Source organism: Anabrus simplex, chromosome 1 (genome assembly GCF_040414725.1).
Source record: "Anabrus simplex isolate iqAnaSimp1 chromosome 1, ASM4041472v1, whole genome shotgun sequence".
NCBI lineage: Eukaryota > Metazoa > Arthropoda > Insecta > Orthoptera > Tettigoniidae > Anabrus > Anabrus simplex.
The window spans coordinates 274,252,728-274,277,620 of record NC_090265.1 but is presented as its reverse complement, the minus strand read 5'-3'; the positions used below and the strand labels follow the sequence as shown (position 1 = coordinate 274,277,620).

At 39.4% G+C, this 24,893-nt stretch overlaps 2 protein-coding genes across 5 annotated transcripts in view; one reads left to right on the top strand and one right to left on the bottom strand.

Annotated features, from left to right (window-relative positions):
- LOC136886855 (rho guanine nucleotide exchange factor 39) overlaps positions 1 to 10,659 on the bottom strand; it is a 393,358-nt gene extending 382,699 nt beyond the window's left edge. For both annotated transcript variants that reach the window (XM_067159719.2, XM_067159708.2), the window contains exon 1: positions 10,537 to 10,659. The gene's annotated coding sequence lies outside the window, so the exon portion shown is untranslated. The remainder of the gene's footprint in view (positions 1 to 10,536) is intronic.
- Positions 10,660 to 10,774: 115 nt separating this feature from the next.
- LOC136864916 (aurora kinase C) overlaps positions 10,775 to 24,893 on the top strand; it is a 261,391-nt gene continuing 247,272 nt past the window's right edge. Inside the window, exons 1-2 of one of the 3 annotated variants that reach the window (XM_067142331.2) lie at positions 10,775 to 10,889; positions 10,986 to 11,073. The gene's annotated coding sequence lies outside the window, so the exon portion shown is untranslated. Of the gene's footprint in view, positions 10,890 to 10,985; positions 11,074 to 14,240; positions 14,805 to 24,893 lie in introns of those variants that run through there. The other 2 variants (XM_067142335.2, XM_067142343.2) reach the window with 2 other exon arrangements.

Genomic DNA, 24,893 nt, shown 5'->3' with positions numbered 1-24,893 from the left:
CTTTTCTTAGATTTTCTTCTAAATATCTAGTAGATTTATTTCACGACTTTTCATTGGATGTTTTTCTAGATGTCAGATAGGACATGCTGCTTACTTTGCAGACTTACTTGGTTCAGTCAAAGCGATCCATGTGTTATCGAAACCATCCTTTCTTGTAGTACGAATTTCATTATGACAATGAGCTGATATATGTCTGACGAATTTATTGAGGTGATATTTTTCTGATATTTTTCACATTTTCATGGAATTAGGACTTTTACTTGTACCTTACATTTATGATAGCGTGTCATCAGGATGTTAATTCCGAATCATGTGTAAGAATTCATTTAGAGTACGTGCATAATTGTATGTGATAATTGATGGATTAGTTAATCATCAGGATGAAATTCAGGACGATACTGCGTATTTTTAGGACGATGATAGGTCCTTATGGTTTTCATGGCTACACATGAGTGATAATGGATTGTGACGAGTTAGGGTCGTCACTATGATACACTGTGCGTGTAATTTGTGAGAATTTTGTATGTACGATATGAATCTTCATGAAACAGAGATTTTCACATGTTAATGTTGCAATATTGTTGTGCCTGATGTTGATCAGGATATGAGGAAAATATGGAATCTTTGAGACGTTATGAGGTCTAGATAAGGTTATAGTGTCTTCTGATGATAAAGACAAGTCCATGTTAATTGATGTACTCCATAATTCGAGAAAAAAAAAAAAAAGTCCTAATAGTGTTCGTAAAAGTCAAAAATTCCGAGTTAAGGTACGTGGAAATTTATTGGAAGACCTTGGGTCTTGTGAACAGATCCTCAGTAAATATGCTATTAATATTCAGTTCGAGACCAGGCATGCTCATTCTTCAAGTTATTATTTCGTAATCACATGGTGACTATCTTTTGAACGCAAGGGAACATGTTATAGGAGAGTGGCAAGTTTGATCGACACTTTATGATGTGTAAATAGTGTAGATATTTCCTTCTTGAATATTTTCAGTAGTTAATAGTAGATGTAGAGATTTCTTAGTTGTAAGACACTCATTTTCTATGTACTTATTGTGTGCTGATATGCGACAATTTGATAGTATTAATTGATTGCGGACGGGATGTTCATGTTGAGGATATTTTCTTCATTTGTCGATTTTCGTAGGTCATGTTGATTATTTTTGTCCAGTTAATGATCAAGCGATTATAAGTTTATTATTAGTTCTCACAAGGAGATATGTGGGAAGACGTGAACAGATATATCCAACGTCTCGAGTTAACTTGTAGAAATAAAGGCAAATTCAACTTTTCATTTTTTCATGTCAACAAATTTTTTTGATAGACAGGATTTCATTCTTATTGTCATGGTGTAAGATTAATTAATCTCGAATATTTCTTTATCATACACGTAATTAAAATTAATTCAATTTTTCAGATTGTTTGTGGAATGATAGTGAAGACCTCATTTTTTTTGTTTCCATTAAAAATTTAATCCAACTAATTACTAAATAATTCCGAAAAGAGGAAATACACTATGATGTTAAGACACTCTGTTAGAATGGTAGGGAAGATAAGTTACGTGTACCATCCCATTTGTTTGCATTTTCTTAGTTACATCAAGAGCCACAGTAATTACGTAAAGTAGCGGTCATTTCCATTATCGTAGCTGTTAGGATGGCTAATATTTCATTTTCATCAATAAATGTGTAATATTTGTTCTACATTTTGAACATGTTTATTTCTGAACCCACGGAAAGGGGAGAAATTGGAGGTGGCAGAAACCAAGAAGTTGCCGAATACTACAAAGGTCTCACCAAGTTTCCTCCTCCATTTGACAAGATGAAGGTTGATGATGTGCTTGTCAGAATACAATAGCATGACACCAACCTTCCAACGAAAGAGTGGAGAGTGCTGAATGCAACAACTACTGATGACACAGGAAGGACTACTGTTTTGGTACTTAATGAAAGAGATTTTGAAGAGCTCAAGAGGAGAGGCCTTAAGGCCAAGCTTGGACTTGGGCAGATCAAATTTCAAGTAATTAAAAAAAAAAAAAAAAAAAAAAATTACAATCTAGCATTGGCAAGGATGGTACTGAAAGTTCTACAGGACAACCTACAACATAAAAAACAGCTGTAGCCAATTTTGTCAGGAAGTTAGAGTCTGAGGCTATGGATGTGGCTCTTATACAAGAACCATGGGTAGTTAAGGGCAGAGTAGCAGGACTGGCGGAAACTGAAGGTACCGGTAAGCTAATGTACGATACTACATCGAACATGCCTAGAACATGTTTACTTGTGAGCAGAAAACTAAAATGCCTTCCGTTGCAGGAACATTGTTTAAAGGATTTAGTGGCGGCCAAGATAGAACTTGGAAATTGGGAAGATCCCAGAGAAATAACCACATGCTCTGCATACCTCCCATATGACTCAACTAATATGCCCCCATCAGAAGAAGTTGAGAACATAATTTGCAATGCAAAGAGGAAAGGTGAACACCTAGTCCTTGGAGCAGATACAATTCACACCACATGGCATGCGGCAGCATGAACTGCAATGCAAGAGGTGAGTCTTTACTAGAGTTTATTATTGGAACTGAGTTGACGATACTAAACCTAGGAAACAAGCCTACATTTATAAATAAAAATCGCAGGGAGGTAACGGACATTACACTAAGCACTACCCATATTGCAAACTTTATTGAAGACTGGAAGGTGCTGGAGGAACCATCATTGGCAGACCACCAGCACATCCAATTTGCAATAGATGCAAGACTATGTGGGATTGAGATTTACAGAGACGCAAAAAGAACTAACTGGGATAGATACAGAGAACTTCCAGGGAAGGCTGTACAAAAAATTCCAACTAACGTGAGAGGACAGAAAGAATTGGACGAGGCAGTGGAACTATTAGAAGAGGCCATTATAGACTCATTCCATGACAACTGTCCTCTCAAAGAAAAGAAAAACACCAAAAAAGTAAGGTGCTGGAACGACAAACTAGCCAAAATGAAAAAAAGAGGTTAGGATGTTGTATAGAATATCATCTAGAAATGGTATGTGGGACGTATATCACAGGAAACTCACCGAGTATAACCTAGAGATAAGGAAAGCAAAAATAAAATCTTGGAGACTGTTCTGTGAGAAAGTGGAATCACACACTGAAACAGCAAGGCTCCAGAAGGTTCTTAAAGCAACCCATATAAATCAGGCGGGGGCACTGGAGAAACCAGATGGGTCGTTTTCTCAGGCGGGGAAGGACACGCTGGAGATGCTAATGGCATGTCACTTTCCTGAGGCTGAAGCGATGACAGAAGAAGAAACGGTTGGAACAGAGACCGGAGCTTGAAGAGCAGACTGGAACTGTGCCAACAGAATAATAAAACACAACCATGTAAAATGGGCAATTGACACGTTTCACCCTATAAAGGCTCCGGGGCCAGATGAGATTCTTCCGATACTCCTACAGGAAGGACGGGAGATACTAGTCAATACCCTGACAAACCTCTGCAGAGCTACCTAAGCCTGGAAGGGCAAACTATGCCCAAGCCAAAACATACAGACCATTATGTTTAACCTCCTTCATGCTGAAAGCAATTGAGAAAATTCTGGATAAATATATCAGAAGAATGGTGCAACTGAACTCGACATTACATCAAAATCAGTTTGCATATAGACCTGGCAGATAAACTGAAGTAGCACTCCACCAGTTGGTTTGTAAACTAGAGGAAAGCCTAGAATATAAAGAAATTACACTGGCAGCATTTCTAGATATAGAAGGAGCCTTCAGCAATACAACCTATGACTATGATCAAAGCATTGGAAAAGAGCAAGGTGAGTAAAACCGTCATCAAATGGATGAAATCCATGTTAAACGGAAGGAAGATGAAAACAACCCTGTTTGAAGAAACGCTGACGGTTAGGGCCACCCGAGGCTGTGTGCTCAGGGAGGAGTTCTTTCGCCTCTGCTGTGGAAACTCGTGGTGAACAAGATCATAGCTATGTTAAACGAACAGAGTTTCTAAACACAAGGATACACAGATGACCTAGTGATTGTGGTACAAGGTAAGGTGATGAATGTCATCCAGGACCTAATGCAAAGATCACTCAACCTTGTCGAGAGCTGGTGTCGGGAAGAACAACTATCAGTCAACCGAACAAGATAACTCTGGTCCCTTTTACAAGAAGGAGAAACTTAGAGGGAAAGAGATCAGTGAAGCCCTTTGGGCAAGATATATATATGGAAGAACAGGCACTGCACCCAGGTGTAGTGTTAGATAAAAATCTAACCCGGAATCCACATATAGAAAGGAACATAACCCGGGCCAAGAACTTACTGTATGCATGTAAAAGAGCCATTGGGAAGACATGGGGCCTAAGACCATCAATGGTAATGTGGACATACCATGATCATTAGACCATTGCTGGCCTATGCTGAAATCATCTGGTGGCAAAAAGTAAGTCAGGGAAGAGTCGCAGTAGATTGGATAGCCTACAGAGAATGGGATGCATAGCCATAACATTTTACAGTACACATTCATTCGCAAAGTCTACCGACGGCAGGCCGGAGGAAGGTGTTTCATGCTTCTTCAAACCGACTATTGGAAACATAACCAGCACCACGAAAGGAGACAATTTGCTAATTACAAGAACAACACTTCTCACAACCGTAGGCCTGTACATGGCCCCACACTGGACAACGGAAGATGCAATAGAACATCTAATGAAAGCATTGACGGAGGTGAAACATGATGAGTCAGTCCTTTTAGCAGGAGATCTTAACTGCAGAATAGATAAAATCAGTAACAAGACCGAACTGATCCTGGAAACACTCAGCGAGGAAGGCTTCAAACTCGTAAACGACCCAGAACTCAAAACATACTTCGCACACAACGGCACGCAGTTCAATTGACTTAGTATTTTATAGAGGAAAATATGTCCGAAATCTGGCCCAAGAAGGTTTATGCAGCACCAATCAGAAAACATATCCCCATTGAAACTACATTTGAAATAGAAAATATGCAGACAAAATACTTTACTAAGACCACCAACGACAGACCATCAAGAAAGATTGATACAAAACGAGACGCAAATAGAAACTTCAGTGCAGTTCATAGATGAGGGCAACACAACTGGAGCATTAGAACTAATAAATAACATACTTCAACAAGCTCTTATTCCACCAAGACAACGTAGAGCTCAGCCCTGGTTTAATGAAAAATGTTACAAAATGCGTACAGAAACACTAGAAGCGTTACACGTAGCCAAAACGACAGGAAGAGATGAAGATCTTAAAACCTATGCAACTAAGAGGAGAAATTACAAGCAACTTTTGAAGGAAACGAAAACTGCATTCATGGAAGAGGAAGCGAATAGAATCGCAGAAGCAGCAAAGAAAGACCCGTTCATTGCCCTGAGGAAACGAAATGTAACACAAGCCACAGTTATACCGATGAAAGAATGGGAAGAACACTTCAAGAAAATACTAAATCAACAGGACATTAATGTATCTGTGTGCAGAAGCATAACTGAGGAACGGACTCAAAATCCACCACCGATAACACCAGAAGAGATCACAGACGTCATCACTAAAGCGAAAAGTAAGAAAGTCCCTGGGCCAGATAATATTTGCATGGAAATCTTAAAAGACTCATTGGAAACACTACTTCCTTTATGGACCAACCTCTTCAACAAATGCCTGCAATCAGGGACAATACCGGAAAGCTGGAGAACTGCGAAGATTAAAATGCTATACAAAGGTAAAGGGGAAACAAAAGACACAAATTCATACAGAGGAATAGCACTGGAGAATAACACCTTCAAAATCTATACTAAAATACTAATGAGGAAACTTGAACAGGAAGTAGACCCAAAAATACCAGAATGCCAATTCGGGTACAGGAAGGGTAGAAACACAACACAAGCTGTAAAATTTCTTCTGGACGAAATAGAATCAGCACTAAGAATGCCCAAGGGAAAATACTACGCAGTCTTCATTGATTATAAAAAGGCTTTCGATCTCATAGACAGAAAACAACTACCGGTACTACAAAACATCGAAGACATGATTGGAAAGACACACTACATTAGTAAAATAATAGAAGACATCTTGACATACAATGACATTGTAGTAGATGATGGAATAACAACATCTAAGAAAATCAGTCAGACAAATGGTGTACTACAAGGGGGCCCCATTAGCCCAACAGTGTTCAACATAGCCACTGCGAACATCAATATCCTTCGAAATACAATGGAGACGACCCTCCTGATGTACGCCGACGATATGGTCATAGCAGGCCCCAACAAAGAGGAATTACAGACGACATTAAACGCCCTGGCAAAATGGGCACTGGAGAATGGTTTTGAGATAAACATGAAGAAATCAGCGCAGATGACATTCAGGAAAGGGGGAACAGCATCACCAAAGGACACGCTCTTATTGAACAACAAAGAGATGGAAGTGGTTAATAAATTTAAATACCTAGGCATCACCCTGCAGACAACGGGTCGATCATTCAGCTACCATGTGGAAGAAAGGACAACAACGGCTATTAAATACATATGTGGACTTAAGAACCTTCATCGCTTATCGCTGAATACAGCTATGACTCTTTTCGACGCCACAATAACACCAATAATAACATATGGCACAGAACTAATATGGGAAAATCTAATGTACAAGAATCTCGAGAGAATTGAAAACGTGAAAGCAAGATTCATAAAGCACTGCCTGCGAATAGGGAAGTATGCACCATCGAGACTTGCCTATGAATTAGCAAGAGACCTTCATAGAGGATATCAGGTATAAGCTAAGCCTGCCATCTACTGATGCTTACCGGGCACTTCTAGCTGCTAGACAAAGGAAACAAATGGACATCGACTTGGAATTTTACAGTTCCGATGCAATGCAAGACAGATCATGGACAAACGCTAACGGAGAACAAAGACACACAATCACAAGACTAGCCATTCATGGCTTCCACCACAAGTTATGTACCAATAAGAAATTCCACCTACCAAATGGGAATTGCATATGTTCGCTCTGTGGAAAGTGCTGCGAAAAATACCATATTGCGTTATGTTCAAAAAGGACCAAAAGCATCACGCAAATTAGCAAAGAATAATTTCAAATTTGATGTAATCATATTGTATATGCCCTTTCGGGTGCTTTTCCTATTATATATAGCCATAACTGGGGCTATGAGAACTACGCCGACAGAAGCCTTGAATACTTTACTAGACCTTGCATTACTATGCAATTTCATAAAAGGACAGGCTACAATGAGTTCATATAGATTGGCACAATCTGAGTGCTGGAACGCACAACGACCCAATCTAGGACACTGTAAAATTAACAGAGTAATAACAGAGGAAGTTCTACACATGCCCTCTGATCATATTATACCAAAGTACAACTATGAAAAACCCTTTGAGACCCAGATTTATAAAATTAAAAAAAAGAAGAAGAAGAAGACTGGGATATCAACAAGTGGAATACTGAAAAAGAAGATATTATATAGTGTATCCATCGACTACACAAAAGCCTTCGACGCCCTAAACAAAAAAGTAGCATTACAGTCCTTCTGAAGAACATCGTAGAATACAACATAGTTAATATAAGTGATGGCATCTCTCTTCCCCAAGATATTTACCAGACCAATGGAGTAATGCAGGGTGACCCAATTAGTCCAATACTATTCAACATTACAACTGCAGACATATCGAAAATAGTAGAATTCAGTGAAACAGTATCACAACACATATATGCTGACGACATGGTAATTGGGTCATCCAACTTGGAAGACCTTCAGGAAGCAGTGAACAAGCTGGCCACAAGGGCAGAAGAAAATGATCTGCAGATAAACGAATCTAAGACAGTAATGATGATCTTCAGAAAAGGAGAAAGAGCTGCAACAAAGGACAAAATTAAATTTCACAACAGAGACCTAAACATAACGAATTCCTTCAAATACCTCGGAATAATCTTACAAACGACAATCAACTCCTACAGAATGTACATAAAGCCATCAAAGTGATATATGGAATTAAAGACCTCCAAAAAATGTCTTTAAAAACAGCACTAGAGTTATTTCATGCTGCCACTTATGGCATTGAAATTATTTGGGAAAAGTTATCTGTGGCTGACCTTAGGGCTCTAGAGACACTAAAAGCCCAGATTTCTAAAGCGAGTATTAGGTGTGCCTACGAACACAAAGTCCAGGTTAGTGTACGAACTTTGTAAAGAACCATTCTATATCGAGGATCTAAGAATCAATCTAGTTCTGCCATTCACAAGACAAAGCGCAAAGATAATTGAAGAGAGAAGAATGAAAGGAGCCCAAATCAAGCTCAAATTCTATGCCACCGACGCCATGCTGGAGTGAAAATGGACAGAAGCGAACTACAAAGAGTGACATGTAGTTACAAGGATGGCAGTCCATGGCTTCCACCATAAGCTATGTGCGACTAAGCGATTCCATGAGGTGAACGACGAGTTTGTGTGCTCTCTATGTGAGGAAGTGTGTGATCGCTACCACATACTTAAGTGCAAAAAAAGAACCAAGATCAATCAACGAATACAGTAAAGACAATTAACTATTAAACTCTTTGCATATTTGTGCGCAATTCACTTATTATTATATAGTGTGGTGGAATGATGGCTCAAAGACTGTGGATGGCACAGGAGGAGGGATCAACGAGGGAAGACCTCAATCCAGATGAGCCTGGGCAGACCGTCTACAGTCTTTCAGGCTGAAATGAGTCTTGAAGAAAATCTGAAAATGAACTATAGGAGTAAGAACATTTTCATTTTTGCAGACAGCCAAGCAGCCATTAAGGCACTAGAAGCAGTCCAGATAATATCCAGAATTGCCTGGTATTGCCACTCACTTCTCCTGAAGCTCTAATGTACAACATTGTCAAAATAATATGGGTACCAGGGCATGCAGATATAGAAGGACATGAAAAGGCAGATGAACTGGCCAGGAAAAGGACAGAAACACATTTTGTAGGCCCAGAACCTGTATGCGGGATTTCCAATAAAAAAGCCCGACACTACATAGGAAAATGGGTACAAAAGAAACAAATGGTAAAGTGGAAAAATACTCCAGGATGCAGGTTTGCAAGGGAACTGATAAAAGGACCAAACAAGAAGCATACTAGAGAACTGTTGAAACTCAGCAGATAAAATATAAGATGGGTAGTAGGACTGTTGACAGGACACTGCCATCTGAAAAAAACACCTACATAGAATTGGAGTAATAAGAGACAACATATGTAGGAAATGCAATTAAGCAGAGGAATCAGGTGAACACATACTTTTCGAATGCAAGGCGCTAGACAGAATCAGACTCTCCGCTCTAGGACCACCAGGTGAAGAAAGAAAAAAACTAAGAAGCCCCAATAAGAACAACCTGCAGCTTTGTGAAGGGAGCAGGTATATCTAGGTGGGAATGAAGGAAAAACAGGGTAGCAAAAGATTTTAGAGGTTGACGCTAATTAGGAAGTAATATTTAGAGGCTCCATGAAGAAAAGAAGAACATCTGTTTAAACAATCATCGGTTTAAAAAATATTATTCTGACCGTTTACTACTTAATACAAAATTTATAGAAATCCAGTATCTCACTTTGAGAGACTGGCTTAGCTGAAAGGTCAGCGTACTGGTTTGGTTCAAAGAAACCAGAGTTAACTGCATACAGTTCATTTCTCTGACACAGGGACTGGGTATTTGTGGTAGACTTAATACACATCTTCGTTTACATGCAACAAGTCATACTACAACTAACCACAAAAATATGCAACAGTGAATAGGCATACAACCGTCTATATAGGGTTGGCATCACGAAAGACATCCGGCCGCAAAATTAGGCCAAATCCCCATTAATGCCTACCCCAGATAATTGGGAAAAGGCCAGGAAGAATGAGAAGAGGAAGACTTATTTCACTTCGATAAATGAACGAAACTGAAATATTAATAAGAAAAGTTAGTATTCTCTGACGCCAAGTAATAGGGAAGGAAATGTTATTTCACTTAGCTAATTTCTTCTCTAAGATATTTTAGATGTTTTACGTGATTCGTTGTCAATGGTAAATCACCACTGATACGGTATTCGGTATGTAAAGGAAAATAAAGTTTTCCCTATCGGGGATAGCTGGGACAACAGCGGAATTTCAAAATAAAAAAACATATAAGCCTATTTTATCCTAAGATGAATAGTACGAAAATTATTACCTATCTGATGCAGTTACCGTACGGTACCCCTTGTTCTAGGGCAACTATCCCTTGTGAATTCTCTCTCTCTAGGGTACCATTTGTAAACAATAGGCCTAGTCTTAAGCAAATTCCCGATATATGAGTTATAAATGAAAAAGTATGCCAAGCAGAACAGATTGAATCGATTGCCTAAATTACTACACGAAGGAATTTTGCCACGAGATTATTGCAATGAAAACATCACAACCACACTTTTTAAGTATTAATATATATAAGGTACAAATTATATTAATTCATTTTCTTACTAACAATGTAAAGAGAAACACTCATGCTTACCTTCAACGATTGTATACGAATTTTGGTTGAAAATACTTTTAGGTCATAAGTTTCACAGAATATGACAAAGAGGATACGAATATGAATTTGACAACACATATGTTGATTTAAATAATACTCGTCTACGTCTATCTGGTGATTGCATGAAAATTTGGTCACGTGGTGGTCCACAACCAAAGGACGTTGGGAAACGACCAATCAATTTGCCCCGTTCACTTCACTGCTCAACTGCTGTAAGAGGGACGAGCTTCAAATGTGCGAGTTGGAATGGATTCGCAGTGGTGTTGTTAACGGTCGAAGTCGTTGACTTAGCGACATTAATAAATGCATTTTCTTTAATTATATCGGTCAGGGTTTGTAAATACGATGATTTTGAGCACATACCAATTATGTACTAAGACCATGCAAATTTAGATTTCAAAATATCATCATCGTTTTTCTTCGTTTAGTATTCCAATTCGACTAGACGTGCGTGCAGAGATTACTGTTTCTATACTCTTATACCTGTGCAAGACACGTTAACTTTGGAATAGTTCGGTAAGTGATCGTTTTTGATGCCATTTTCGTTACTCTTCAGGGATGAAGATCAGGCGCATCATTGGAATATATTTGAGATTTCGTATCTGATCCAGATCATGTTTGTTTTGTTGGAGGTTATGTTGGTGTGCTAACATCAAGTGCGTAGCCTAAAAGTTGTTCTACTCTTCTTAGTTCAATAGGAGATAAATTTTCTGAGAAATAAAGGGCTACTTCCATTTGTATTTAGCCATGTTCTGTGGTTGTGATTTCTTGTGGGTGGGTACTTTTACATTATCATAACGATTCAGGCTTCGCATCGTATCATTTGATAGCAGATCTTAGGATTTATTCTATGCTGTTGCGCATTCCCATACAGTTTTGGTAGATTTTCTATCTCTTGGTAGTTATGGTCGAATTTTGGACAGACTTGCAGAGTGCTTGCAGGTGGCCTTAAACCATTTTAACCCTCAAATACTAGTGTCCAGTTCATTAATATATAAATAGTAGTGTCTTTTTGGCAACACAATTACTTTTGTGACAGTGTACGTAGTTATTATAGGCTGAAACTGACTATAACACTCTGCACATTCATGATTATGAACAGACAGCAAAAATAATAGGCTATATTTTTTGAACCGTCATGTAATTTTGAAACAAGATGTACATTTTTCGAAATAAGATCATCCCTACATTCATCTGCCCCGAACCCAGAGTATCTGTAATGACAGTGAAACTGTACACAATTACTGGAGTAAATACACCAAATTTGCAGTAAATGAGTAGTAATGACATAAATATTGAGTGGCGCAAAAAATGGCAGGCATGTTTTAGACACACTTCCAGTCCATATCTTCACTTGCTTCACAAGCAGCACAATTTACTGCTTTTCAGAACAGTCCTCAAATGTGAATATGGTGCGAGAATGTGCCTTACTCCTACTACACTTATCACACGTAGGCCCCTATGGGGTCTTTCTGTCTTGCGAACGAGGGCACAAAGAGCATCTTTTACTTTACGTTCTGCCCTCATCTGGGACTGGGTCGCCTGTCACTTGGCCTGGTGGCCAGAGTACACACGGTGTGACGAAGCTCTCTTGGCAAGTTCTTACACTCTGCTCTTATTTTGATGTTTTGTACGAGCCCCATTCCAACGCTTTTTTGTAACTGCGGCGATTCAGTTAAACTCCTAAGCTACATTAGAAGCCTTGAAGATGACGCGACTTTTAATGCATGGAATGTCCAGCAAGCATTAAAACAATAAAATGCCTCCCTTTGATACATTATAAAACTCATTCTTTTCTGGTTTTCCACTTTCATGATTTACTTTTCCATTGTGGTGCATGCTTGAAACCAAGACAACCAACTTGTTTTTCTTGGGAATATGAGATGTTTCTTGTGTAGATACTCAAAAAGATCTGGGCTTATGTACCAGTTTTCGACATGCATGTAGTGGCCGTTACCAGTGTAAGGTGCTGTCATCGTTTTCATAGCGATCGTAATTATTCTTGCACAGCCGACACATACAATCCTCCTGCGGATTATGATGTTTCGTATTGTCGCATATTCCGTGGTGGTAGCCATGTACCGCAAATCATGTTGACATGTCGTAGCTCATAATTTGATTGTCTTCAATCTTGAGTCATCATGGCATCTGTGGTATAAAACATGCTCCATATTTCCTTTTCCTTTGAATGAAGTTCTGGTTACGGTACACAAGCCGGCTATCGCTAGTTCACTCGTAGGCGCCGTCATATGCTGTTAAATATGTTCATTAGGGTACAAGGAAGAAGTAGAGGTGCGAAAATACTAGGTTTTTTATTATTACCTGCCATATAGAACACTGAAGAAGGCACTATATAGGACTGGTAGAGCACATGGAGACCATGTTTACTTGGTGACGGAGGGGTGATGTCATACTTGACGTCACAGGGTGTAAGAGAGAGACAGGGAATTAATATCCGAAAACTAAGTCCGAATTTTTGCTATTCGCCCTTTAGGTTAAAAAATTTCTGAGACCCGAACTGGAGATAGCCCGCTTGTGTACCGGACCCGAAGTTCTTGTAGAACACTGTTGTAGGCAGGTGTAGAATATAGTAGCATTCACTCTTGCAGGTCCTCTATGTATGAAGAACCTTTGTCTTACTAGTTCGTATGCTAATCGTCAGGGAGTAAATTTCGATATACTTAGAACTTTATTTAGATAAACGGCTTTAGTCTTCTCTAAATCTCTTAAATTACTCTTGGTAAGAGGGTCCCATATTAGATGTAGACCGTAACTCAATATTGGTGAGATCTTCACTTTAAAGACCTTCATCGCTATATCCACTGATAGATTCCGCAGATTTATAATAGTGTTTTTTAATGTAAATTTCCCTCCTCGTCAGCAAGTTTTACTTGCATTCAGCTGTAAATCGTTTCTACCTGCCCATTCCACTAATCCATCAAAAGCTGTTTGTAGATCATCACTGGACGAAGACGCAATTGCCATATCATCCGCATAGACATAAAGTTTTACATTCTCCGCACCTACTCTCCTGATTGCGTCCATGGTCACTGTTGAACAGGATTGGGCTCAACGGATCCCCCTGTAGCAGTCCTGTTGTTTGATCTATCGGAAAGAACGTTGTCAAGTTGTCATCAATTTGTATGTAATTCTCTGCAAGTATATTTCGTATCAGAACAAATAGGGCATTATCACTTCCAATAAGCGGCTCGAGTTTTTCTATCAGTAATGTTCTGTTGACCAAGTTAGAGGCCTTTAGAAAGCAACCTGTAGTTTCTGCTTCTGTCTCCCTGTTGTTTCTAGTATGTCATTTTGTAAGCACTGAACGGCGTGTAGAGTAGGCTAGATCTTCTCCTTCGAAACCAGAATTGCTCTTCCGGTATCACACAGTCCACAAGTTCTGTTAGTCTTTTTTCAAGGAGCTTAGTATTTCAAATGGAATGCATTCTAAAGCAACACCCCTGTAAGCATGTGGGTTCTCATGATTTCCTTTCCCCTTGTATAGTACTTTGTGTGGCGTATCTCTATCTGTCCGGAATGGATCCTCTTATGAGGCATTGATTCATGGCGGATGTCCACGCTGCTTTGAGCTCATTTTAATTTTACCTTCCGCAGGCCAGCACTCGCTACATTCAGCTGCGCACGGAACGGCTGTCATTTGTTTACATGCTCGGGAAGGATGTTGTCAAGAGGCGCTCAGCGCTGCCAACCTCTCTACTTAGGAACTAATGAGTGGTACTTCGATGGTTGTGGTGATTGTTACATTGGTTAGACCTTTGGTCTGGATTGGTTCTTGCCGTGCGAACGGTTACGATAGGATCTGGACAAGACCACTGGTCTGTACGGTTAGAAGCCGCGAAGCGGCCCTAGGCCTCTAGTTTCGTGAGGAAACATGATTGGTCTGGATGGTTAGGATCCTTGCCGTGGACAAGACAATTGGTATGGACGGTTAGGATTCTTGCCGTGGACAAGACGATTGGTCTGGACGGTTAGGATTCTTGCCGTGGACAAGACGATTGGTCTGGACGGTTAGGATTCTTGCCGTGGTCAAGACCATTGGTCTGGATGGTTAGAAGCGGCCCTAGTTTCGTTAGAAGCCACGAAGCGGCCCTAGTCCTCTGGTTTCGTGTCGAAACACGGTTGGTCTGGGGCCGCAAAGTGGCCTTAGGCCTCTTGTTTCGTGTCAAAACACGATTAGTCTGGACGTGCGGACGGTTAGGATTAGAACCTGAACAAGACCATTTAACGTAAGTATTAAATTACTGCTTCTGTGTATTTCACATTGTTTCCTTTACATGGTGTTTTTTCTTTGTGCTTTTATTCAGCTGGGTTTGGTAACGCAGTGTATTTATCAGCATTGATAGCAATGATGTCACATTCTGTTCACGTTGACCAATGAGATTGCAAGTAGTTACTTTAGACATGGCCGATGGCGCGTGCTGCTCTTATTAGTTTATGAAAGTAAATGTACTTCGGGAGGCGGGTTAGTTGGTTTCTAGACATCGCAATGAACACATCTCTTCTCTAAAAGGTATTCCAAGTACGATTTGCTATATTTTTCGCTTCCTTATAATGTTAAAAACTCTGGGCTGCGGAAGGAAAAATTATACCAGGACGTTATCAAGTTGTCATCAATTTGTACATAGTTCTCTGCAAGTATATTTCGTATCGGAACAAATAGGGCATTATCACTTCCAATAAGCGGCTCGAGTTTTTCTTTCAGTAATGTTCTGTTGATCAATTTAGAGGCCTTTGAGAAGTCGATGAAAGGAACCTGTATTTTCTGCTTCTGTCTCCTTGTTGTTTTTAGTATGTCATTTTGTAAGCACTGACCAGCGTGTAGAGTAGGCTAGATCTTCTCCTTCGAAACCCAAATTGCTCTTCCGGTATTACGTGGTCCACAAGTTCTGTTAGTCTTTTCTCAAGGAGCTTAGTATTTTAAATGGAATGCATTCTAAATCAACACCCCTGTAAGCATGTGGGTTCTCAAGATTTCCTTTCCCCTTGTATAGTACCTTTAGTGTGGCGTATCTACGTCTGTCTGGAATGCATCCTCTTATGAGGCATTGATTCATGACAGACGTCCATGCTGCTTTGAGCTCTGTAATGCTCTGTTTCAAGTGTTCATTGAATAAGTTACCTGGACCACAAGCCTTGTGGTCTTTACTTTTCCAGATTGCCTCCTCTACCTCGTCTTCTGTGAACAGCCAGGTAATGGTAATGTTATTGTCGTTCTTCTTGGATGGTCTGGAGTCCTTGGCCTGTAGTACCTTACTGAAATGTGATGTCCACGTTTCCATTGTCATGGGCCTTGGGAATTTTGGTTGCCTTGGTTGCAGAACCCTGTAGGGATTTTGTTCTGCTCTTTCTATCAATTTAACTTCGGTTATATGCTGGAATGCTTCCTTGGCTTTTTTAATCACCTTCTTGTAAAGTCTCCTTAGTGTTGATTATGTTTGTACGTTTGTTTCTGTTTGAAATGTGGTCACTTTATATAGAGCACCTAATGCATTCCTCCTTGCCTAGTAGCAAGCAGCATTGAACCGTGGTTTAGCTCTTTGATCATTCTGTTACCTTTGAGTTATCCAGCATATTTTCTATGATATGTACTGCTTCATTCAGATTTCCCAAACATATCCTCTCTGAGATCCGGTGTTCTCGTTAATTCCTCAGCTAGGACGTTATCAATCATCCTCAAATTCATCTCTTGTCGTGAGTGTAAAACCCCAACGCATCCTCTGCCTATGATGGTCGTCTCTACTGGTAAGTGCTTCCTGACAATTACGTCTTTGAGAACAATCTGTTTCTTGAGGTTGAGTTCCTTTATGTTTGAGAAGACGAGGTCTATCGTGCTGCTCCTGTTATGTGAGAAGTATGTTTTCTTCTCTGGATCATTAAGACGGTTCAAACCCTCTGTTTATAGGAAATCTAGAATGAGTTTTGTCTTCATTGCCTGATAATCTATTCTACAGTTCATATCACCAATTATTATGAAGAGCTTATTCTTGTTTGTTTCTGAAGGCTGTGCTACATTCCTCTATTATGATACTTCCATGGGTGTCTGGTGGGAAGTATACACCCATTATGGTGCACATTGTAGTTTTTACAGCTAAAACATTCTCATTTTTAAGAATCTGTTCAAAAGGTGATTTTTTTTGCTAGGGGCTTTACGTCGCGCAGACACAGATAGGTCTTATGGCGATCAAAAGGTGATAGACATGAACTTATTAACCCTTACCCCTCGAATTAAAGTTCTCTGTGTTGTCTCTACTACTTGAATTTTAAATGTAAATTTTTATCATATATGACCTGTACTCATCTCTCACGATTTTGGATATAGCACTTGCTTTTAAATGATGTAGTTAGGCTGTATACATTTACAGCAAGCTATACTGGAGCAAATAAAAGAAAATTGTGGAATTTAAGACAAATTATTTTGCATTTTTATTATTATTATTATTGTTATCGCATACCGATTGGTTTCGTTAATAATTTCAGTGTACAAATTATCGCTAAAAAGCAATTGAAAAACTCTATTCAGCCTCTGGTTTCATACCTCACAGTAGTTCGTAGGCTGAAACTACTGTAAATAGTGATTTCTTGAAATCTGGTTCTGTTGATTTATAATTGTGCCAGCCGTCAGCATCAGGTACATGTTGGGTTACGGTACACAAACCGACCATCGTCAGTTCACTTTTAGGCATCGTGAAATGCTATTAGATATATTCATTAGGAGCAGAGGTGCGAAATTACTGTGGTTTTGTGTGTTGCCTGACATATATATGACTGGAAGAGCACATGGCGACCATGTTTGTTTACTATCGCTCAAGCTATCGTGTGCATGAGTAGACAGCTGACGGCTGCACTGTCATCTAAATAACAGATTTTTGACTGACTGTCAAATAGTATCTGGATTCTACAAAGTTCCACGCGGAACCAAAAGATGGTAGTACAGTATATCATCGTGTATTTTATCGGCTAAGAGACGGCATGTGATAAATCTCATAATTAGACCGTATTGAAGATAATGTATTAAAGTTAAAAACTTTTTTTTTTTAGGCTTTAAAAAAACTTTTATTTTATAACCACCTATTCAATACAAAGATAATGCACTCAATTATTTATAAAATATCTAGACCGGGCGAGTTGGCCGTGCGCGTAGAGGCGTGCGGCTGTGAGCTTGCATCCGGGAGATAGTAGGTTCGAATCCCACTATCGGCAGCCCTGAAGATGGTTTTCCGTGGTTTCCCATTTTCACACCAGGCAAATGCTGGGGCTGTACCTTAATTAAGGCCACGGCCGCTTCCTTCCAACTCCTAGGCCTTTCCTATCCAATCGTCGCCATAAGACCTATCTGTGTCGGTGCGACGTAAAGCCCCTAGCAAAAAAAAAAAAATATCTAGAATGAGTTTTGTCTTCATTGCCTGATAATCTATTCTACTATTTTTCAATTTTCTCTTTCTTCCCCTTTTAATTTTCGTCTTAACATGGCCTCAATTCCTCCTTTTTTCTTCTTCTTTTCAGTTTTAAATAATTTAAAGTTCATGCTTTCAACATTATCCACGCGTCACATATGGACATACTTTAGTGCCTACAATATTATCTGTCTCAACCCAACACAATTCACTAGAGGCAATAACAAGTGGCCTGCCTTGTCCTATTCACGCTGTTACCGCTAGCAAATATCTTCACCAGTCTAATGGGTAAGCTTTCCCCTTTTACTATTTCCATCCCCCTTTTTATTCTCGTTTTAAACACTACTCCCCTCTTCCATTTTTTTTTCTTTTCAGATTTCAAACTTCAAGTTTATACCCAACAACTCTACAATTAATCCACGCTTCAAACATCGAAGTCTTTTTAATGTCTACTATTACATCTTTTCTAATTTGATAACCCTTATGATTGTTTTTACTTTTCAGATTATCAATATTCATTGTACTTTATGAAAAATTCTTGATGCTAATCGTTATACTATGTTACAGTCTAATTTTAATACTATACAACTACTTTTATCACAATTTTACCATACTTTTAATATAACGACATTTTTAACCATTTAAATAAACTCAGGGCCCTGACCTTAGGCTTTGTTATTTATAGCTGATGATATTCGCAAAGACGAACGAAACATGTCCTATTAACCAATGTACCTCATGATTATTTTATAAATAATTGAGTGCATTATCTTTGTATTGAATAGGTGGTTATAAAATAAAAGTTTTTAACTTTAATAAGAGACGGCAGACGAGCGGTGGGCGATAAAATGTCATGTCGGGTCTCCCCTGACATGCGACCGGAACATCAATATCGTAATATCGGGCCTCACCTGACAGACGAGTGGTAAGGGTTAAACATGAAATAGCCTACCTACTTTTGGGTGCCCTTTCGACCCCTGTATTGCTAGTACATGGACCACATACTGATCTGGTGGAGTCCATTCCTCTGTTAAAAAGGTTTTTAATAATACTACGATATCATAGGTATTCAGTCGATCTTGACTTACTGAGCTATAAGCGTTCTTTAGTCCTTCTATATTCGAGGTTTTGCGTCGGTGCTCCTTGTATGGTGTAAAATTCTTATCACTCTTCTCTCGTAGTCCGTTACAGTGGTGGAGTCGTGAACTGTCTTGTGTGTTCCTTCGAAAGGGATGAACGAACCTTCTCACTGTTACTGCTTTCGGCCAGTTCTGTGGTTGGCTGACTGCATCCAACATCTCAAATGGTATTCCTACTTTTAATGCCTTCTTATTGCCCCGTGTAGTGAGCTTGTCACACTCGATCCTTCCTTCCACTGTGCCATTCTCCTTTAGGTACGATATTATACCTTCCTTATCTGTTGAGTGGTGTAGAGGACCTACATGCAGGTATGCTGCTCGGTCACCTACCTCAGGTGTGCTCCTTCTATCTCTCTTGTGCCCATTATAGTGGTGTTGCTCTTCCTGTGCCTTCGTCTTTCTACCTTATCCAATGTGCGCTCTTCTATCAGCTGGTCGCCAAAGGTTGTTGTACCGGTATCTTAATTCTGTGTGGCCTTGTCCTTTATCCCAGAATCGTTCATATGCCGTATGCTCTGTGTTCCGATTAGGTTTTGAGTCAGCGTCATTCCGGTAGTTTCCTATTGATTACCGTCTTGATATTGTTAGATGTTGTCTCCGTTCCAGTTGCGTGGGGGAGTAGCGCCTTCCGTTTAATGACTGTCGGTCTAGGAAGGTATTTTTCCACTTTAGGTAGAATATTCTCTATTTGTTCTGACCTTTCCCTTCAATTTGTTCTCCAAGAAGGTTAGTATCTTCATCATTTCATAGATTTCCCCTCCTTGGAGCATCTAGTCACGGTTTGCAAACCTCACATAACCATGTCAATTTGCAATCTTTCCGGGAGACCTGCGCTAGTTCCCCTTTTTGTGAGCTTTGTGCAAGATGTGGGTGTTCATTTGTTGCACATATCACATTCTATAGCACTGTCTTCGTTGGTAAGCTTTTCTCCACATGTCGCACTGATCAGTTTTCTCTTTGAATTCCTTAGTGGTTTGTGACGTTATGTCAGGCATGGTGTTTTGGTAGCTTTTATGTTATAGGAAAATTCGCTGCATCGCGGTACCTTTTTTTTCACAACCTCACTAACACGGTTAATCACGAACACTGTAATTCGCCCAAATTATTACTAACACACAACACCTTAGGCAGATCTTGTAAGCCGTGATTTCAAAATAACCGTCACTGTAGAGTTTCACTTTATTTTAATCAACAATGGCTCATAACGGCATATGAATTACGCAATACTACTATGCAATACTATTGAGAAGCTGTATGGCTGGTCATGAAACACCAACCAATCTACACGGGATGATTTCAAACTATAACTGTGACTATCGATTTTCACTTTATTTACGAGAACAATTTATTTACATCAGCACAATGGCTCATAATGGCATATGATTACGGTGGGAGAAAGGTTTTCCATCACTGTAGTGCATGTACCTTCACATCAAAATATGAAAGTACTTAATTCAGTTAAAAGAGCGATAAACTTACGAAAACTTGTGTTTATAAGTAGCTCGTACGCAGTCTTTAATGCACCAAATCATTATGCATTCACTTCTCACAATAAGCCACGGAAAATAACAAAAATATTTGCATTACAGTCATACACACTCGTCATCAATGATTGTCAGTCACAATACCAATTCACAATTGCTTACAAAAAGATCAGTCTTTACAACTCACACCTTCAGTAGGGATTTATGTTGGCTCTTCATGGTCTTTTTGAGCTGAAATTCATTTCCTAGTGGACTATATTGATTACGTCAGGGAACTAACAGCGTTCGGCTTAACCCATACAGCACACAAATCTTTTCTTGATACCTGAGCTCCCTAGTATAAAATCTGAGTGTACAAAATCATCCATGGCAAAGCTCACAAGAAAATTATCTCTCAAGAAATCGTAATATTGGTAGGAACTGTCATTTACACGAGGCTTTCGTATTCGGCTTGAATATTATTTCCTGTTTTACACTTGCTGATGTCAAAATTGTGATCTAAAGAACAAACTTTTACCTACCTGTTCTATATATAGTTGGTGTTTATCTCTGGTTGGACAATCTTTTGTTTTCTGACGCTCGCAGGACGCAGCTGTTTGCTTCGCTCCTGTCATTTGTTAAGTTAGAAGTAAAGCCGTGCAAATAGAGATGAGCTTAACCAATATTTTATGATATCCCGAACTGTACTGGGATGTACCGCTGCCCAATTTCAATTCACCTGCACAGATTTCACAGTATATTTCTACTCTATGAATTACATCCCTTTAAACATTATGCTTGACCATAAACAAGGACAATAATAATTTAAATATATGAATTCTTCTGGGAATTCCAAAACAAACATTGCTTACTACAAATTTCAATGTGAGGTACACTCCACCTTCGCACCACTCCTGCTCCACACATCTTACTATTGGGTTAAGCCACAGGACTGCTCGAACTGCTGGTGTGATAACATTCCCCACTGTTGCCCCAGCTGAAATTGTACATCAACAGGAAAAAAAAAAACAAAAAAAAAAAAACAGCAGAATGTCAACACAGTGCAGGGTATCCGATAAACACATTTGTACCAGACCTGTGTAGCTTTGAGAAATGTATTGTTTCCATTTTAGGCGATCTTTCCAAGCAACTAGGCTCTCGTATACAGAAATTTTGGAGGGGATTGAATAGGCCTATAAATCAGAATTTCTCTCTGAAATGGTTTATTATAGGCTCAGTCTTGTCACCTGTTGGTTGTCAGAAAAGTGAAGCACTCTTAGAATGAGGGTGAAATTGTTGAGAGATCACTTTAACAAACATCAGAGTTTCTATCAATTTATTTGTTGACCAGTAGTCTTTCATCCTGTTTTTCTTCACATGGCCCATCAACAGAAGAGTTGCCAGGAAAACGTAATGAGTCTCCATGGTTATGCCTTGCCACTTACATAACTGTGAATTTTCCTTTATGCCCGTATTTTCCATAACAAATAAGTAGTACTAGTTCATATCTGACATTATCAAGTTCGTAATATTATGATCAACAATTTCTTCGAAAATCAGTACTTCAAGTCGTGAATCATTATCATTCAAATGAATATTATCACTAACACCTGAATTTGATAGATCAAAATGAGCAGAAAGCATAGAAAGAAACCTGCCTACAGAACTCTTTCTTCCTTCGGTTTGACCAGCTGACATCTTAGCCTTCTTTGCGACAGCGGGCTGCACTTCATCCTCAATTTCCGTGTTGCCGTTTTCCAAGGAATTACCTATTTCACTCTCATCAGACACAATACAAATATTCAGTAGGCTTTGGAACTGACCAGATGGAAAGTGATGATGCTTCCTAAGATTAAAGTTGGTTATTTTTTAAATATTTTGTCATGTAAGGCGTGCCAGTCATCTGAAGAAAGTTTGTGAGTGTTATCTACATTTTTCTTATCGTGAAACGGAAATTTACATCACAATTTTATATTCAAGATTTCTCGATTCGACAGTTTTTTGTTAATGGAAAATTCTAAATTCCCATGGAGGGAATTAGATATTTTTCACCAATAGAACATGTCAAAAATGTCAAAAACATATCAGATGTAAGGCTTTTCAGGCATTTGCTCTATTAACCAGCGTTTTGTCTTAGGTCTGACACAAGACTCATCAGAGTGGGATGTGTCAGACCCCACCCACTGACGCTGGGGTGTATGCAGGTGAACTTATCGGAAGCCCTTATAAGAGGCGCAGTCTGATAACTGCATACGGGAGATAAATCTCCACAATCGAATTATTGCCCACCGAGCAATTCCGAATGGAAAATTCTAAATTCCCATGGAGGGAATTGGATATTTTTCACCAATAGAGCATGTCAAAAATGTCAAAAACATCAGATGTAAGGCTTTTCAGACGTTTGCTCTATTAACCTCCATGGGAATTTAGAATTTTCCATTCGGAATTGCTCAGCGGGCAATAATTCCATTGTGGAGATTTATCTCCCATATGCTGTTATCAGACCGTGCCTCTTATAAGGGCTTCTGATAAGTTCACCTGCATACACCCCAGTATCGGTGGGTAGGGTCTGACACATCCCACTCTAATGAGGTCTAGTGTCAGACCTAAGACGAAATGCTGGTTAATAGAGCAAATGCCTGAAAAGCCTTATATTGTTGGGAGATCAGAAGAATGCACATGCCAGGTGAGGAACGGGGTGAAGGGGTTTTCACCAGTAGAGCCAGTGACGCAGTGGTCACCATAGCAACTCCGCTACTACCCAGGCGACTTTATATTATCTTGTACTGGCAGCTCTTCGCTCTTGTCAGTTGTAATCCAGCAAACTGCAAAGTGTGAGTCAATGTTTTCGTGTAGGAGATAAGAGCAGATAAGAGCCGATCTCTCCAGGCAGAACGGGAAGTTCGTGCTTGCAGACCACATTCCTCATTCATGCATTCTTCTCATCTCTACACAGTATCTGATATGTTTTTGACAGTTTTTTTTAAATCTTGTATATATTTTTGCGTATCCCATTTTTTCATGGAGTGATAAAGCTCAGCTAGATATAGATCGATACGGAAGAATTATCTGGTGCGAAAGTTTATATTTCTATATTTTTCGTCAGTAGCTGCTAGAACAGAAGTAACATTCAACATAAGATCAGTACAGAAATTATATATACATTTTTTAGGTATTCCTTCATTTTGTATCGACTCCAATGAGCTTAGGAACGAATATTTGATATTATAAATGACAAATAACCATAAAGCAGCACATAACCCCTCATCACTCACAATGCTCGTTGACACATCATTAGTTCCCAGACCTTTAATTTCATCCTGAGTTATCCTTTATATATAACCATCAATATGACTCATATTACTTGTGACAGTTACAAAGACCAGAAAATTCCTTGTCAGTATTGTGGTAAACATTACAAAGGACTTAAAATTCATATTATCAAACCCCATCCAGAAGAATATCGTGAATCATTTGTAAATACGAACTTTTTGACTCCTACACTTGACCCAAATGTAGGGTTGGAAGATGTCGACTCATCTTTATCATCGCTCCATTTACAAGAACCAGATAAATGCGGAGATGTAAATAATACATATGAAGGGGGAAATGATGAGAGGAATTTCTGTAGGCTACACTTAAGGTGTGCACATCCCAATCACAGCGTGACATCAAACACGCACATCGTTTCTGAACAACCGAAGAACATTCAATATTAACACGTAACGAACGCCTTGATACCCAGGAAACCGCGAATGCAAATTCGTACGAAAACAATTCACAAGAGCCTCGGGAAGTCAAATGTCAATACTGTAGCCAGTATTTTCGTGGTGAGAGGGGCGTATCCATCCATATTAGTCTTTCTCATCCCGGCCAACATCGCGAAAGATTGCTTCAGAATCACACAGCCAAAGTATCTCAAACATATGCATCTGATCCAGTCCTTAGTGAAGATCTCAATCCTAGCGATGATGGGGGGTATGTCAGGGAATTCATCTCTAAAGTACAAAAAAGAAATTCACGCTTGGAAATCAAAATTTGAACAATTCAACAACGGTCATGGCTGTGATAAATTGGTTCAAGATTTTATATCATTCCTCTTCACATCGATTAACCTTCTGCCTGGCCCCAAATGCCCAGTAATCAAATTTTATGAGGCTAGGAAGATAGGCCGCCTAGCTCTTAATGAAAAACACCACAGTCACTTGTCCAATCCACAGCGCGCAGACGTGCCCGCAAAAAAAGGCGAAACAAATATAACTGTGAACTGACCCACTACCAATTCTACAATCGGAAACGGAAGGCAGTGAGGCGGGTGT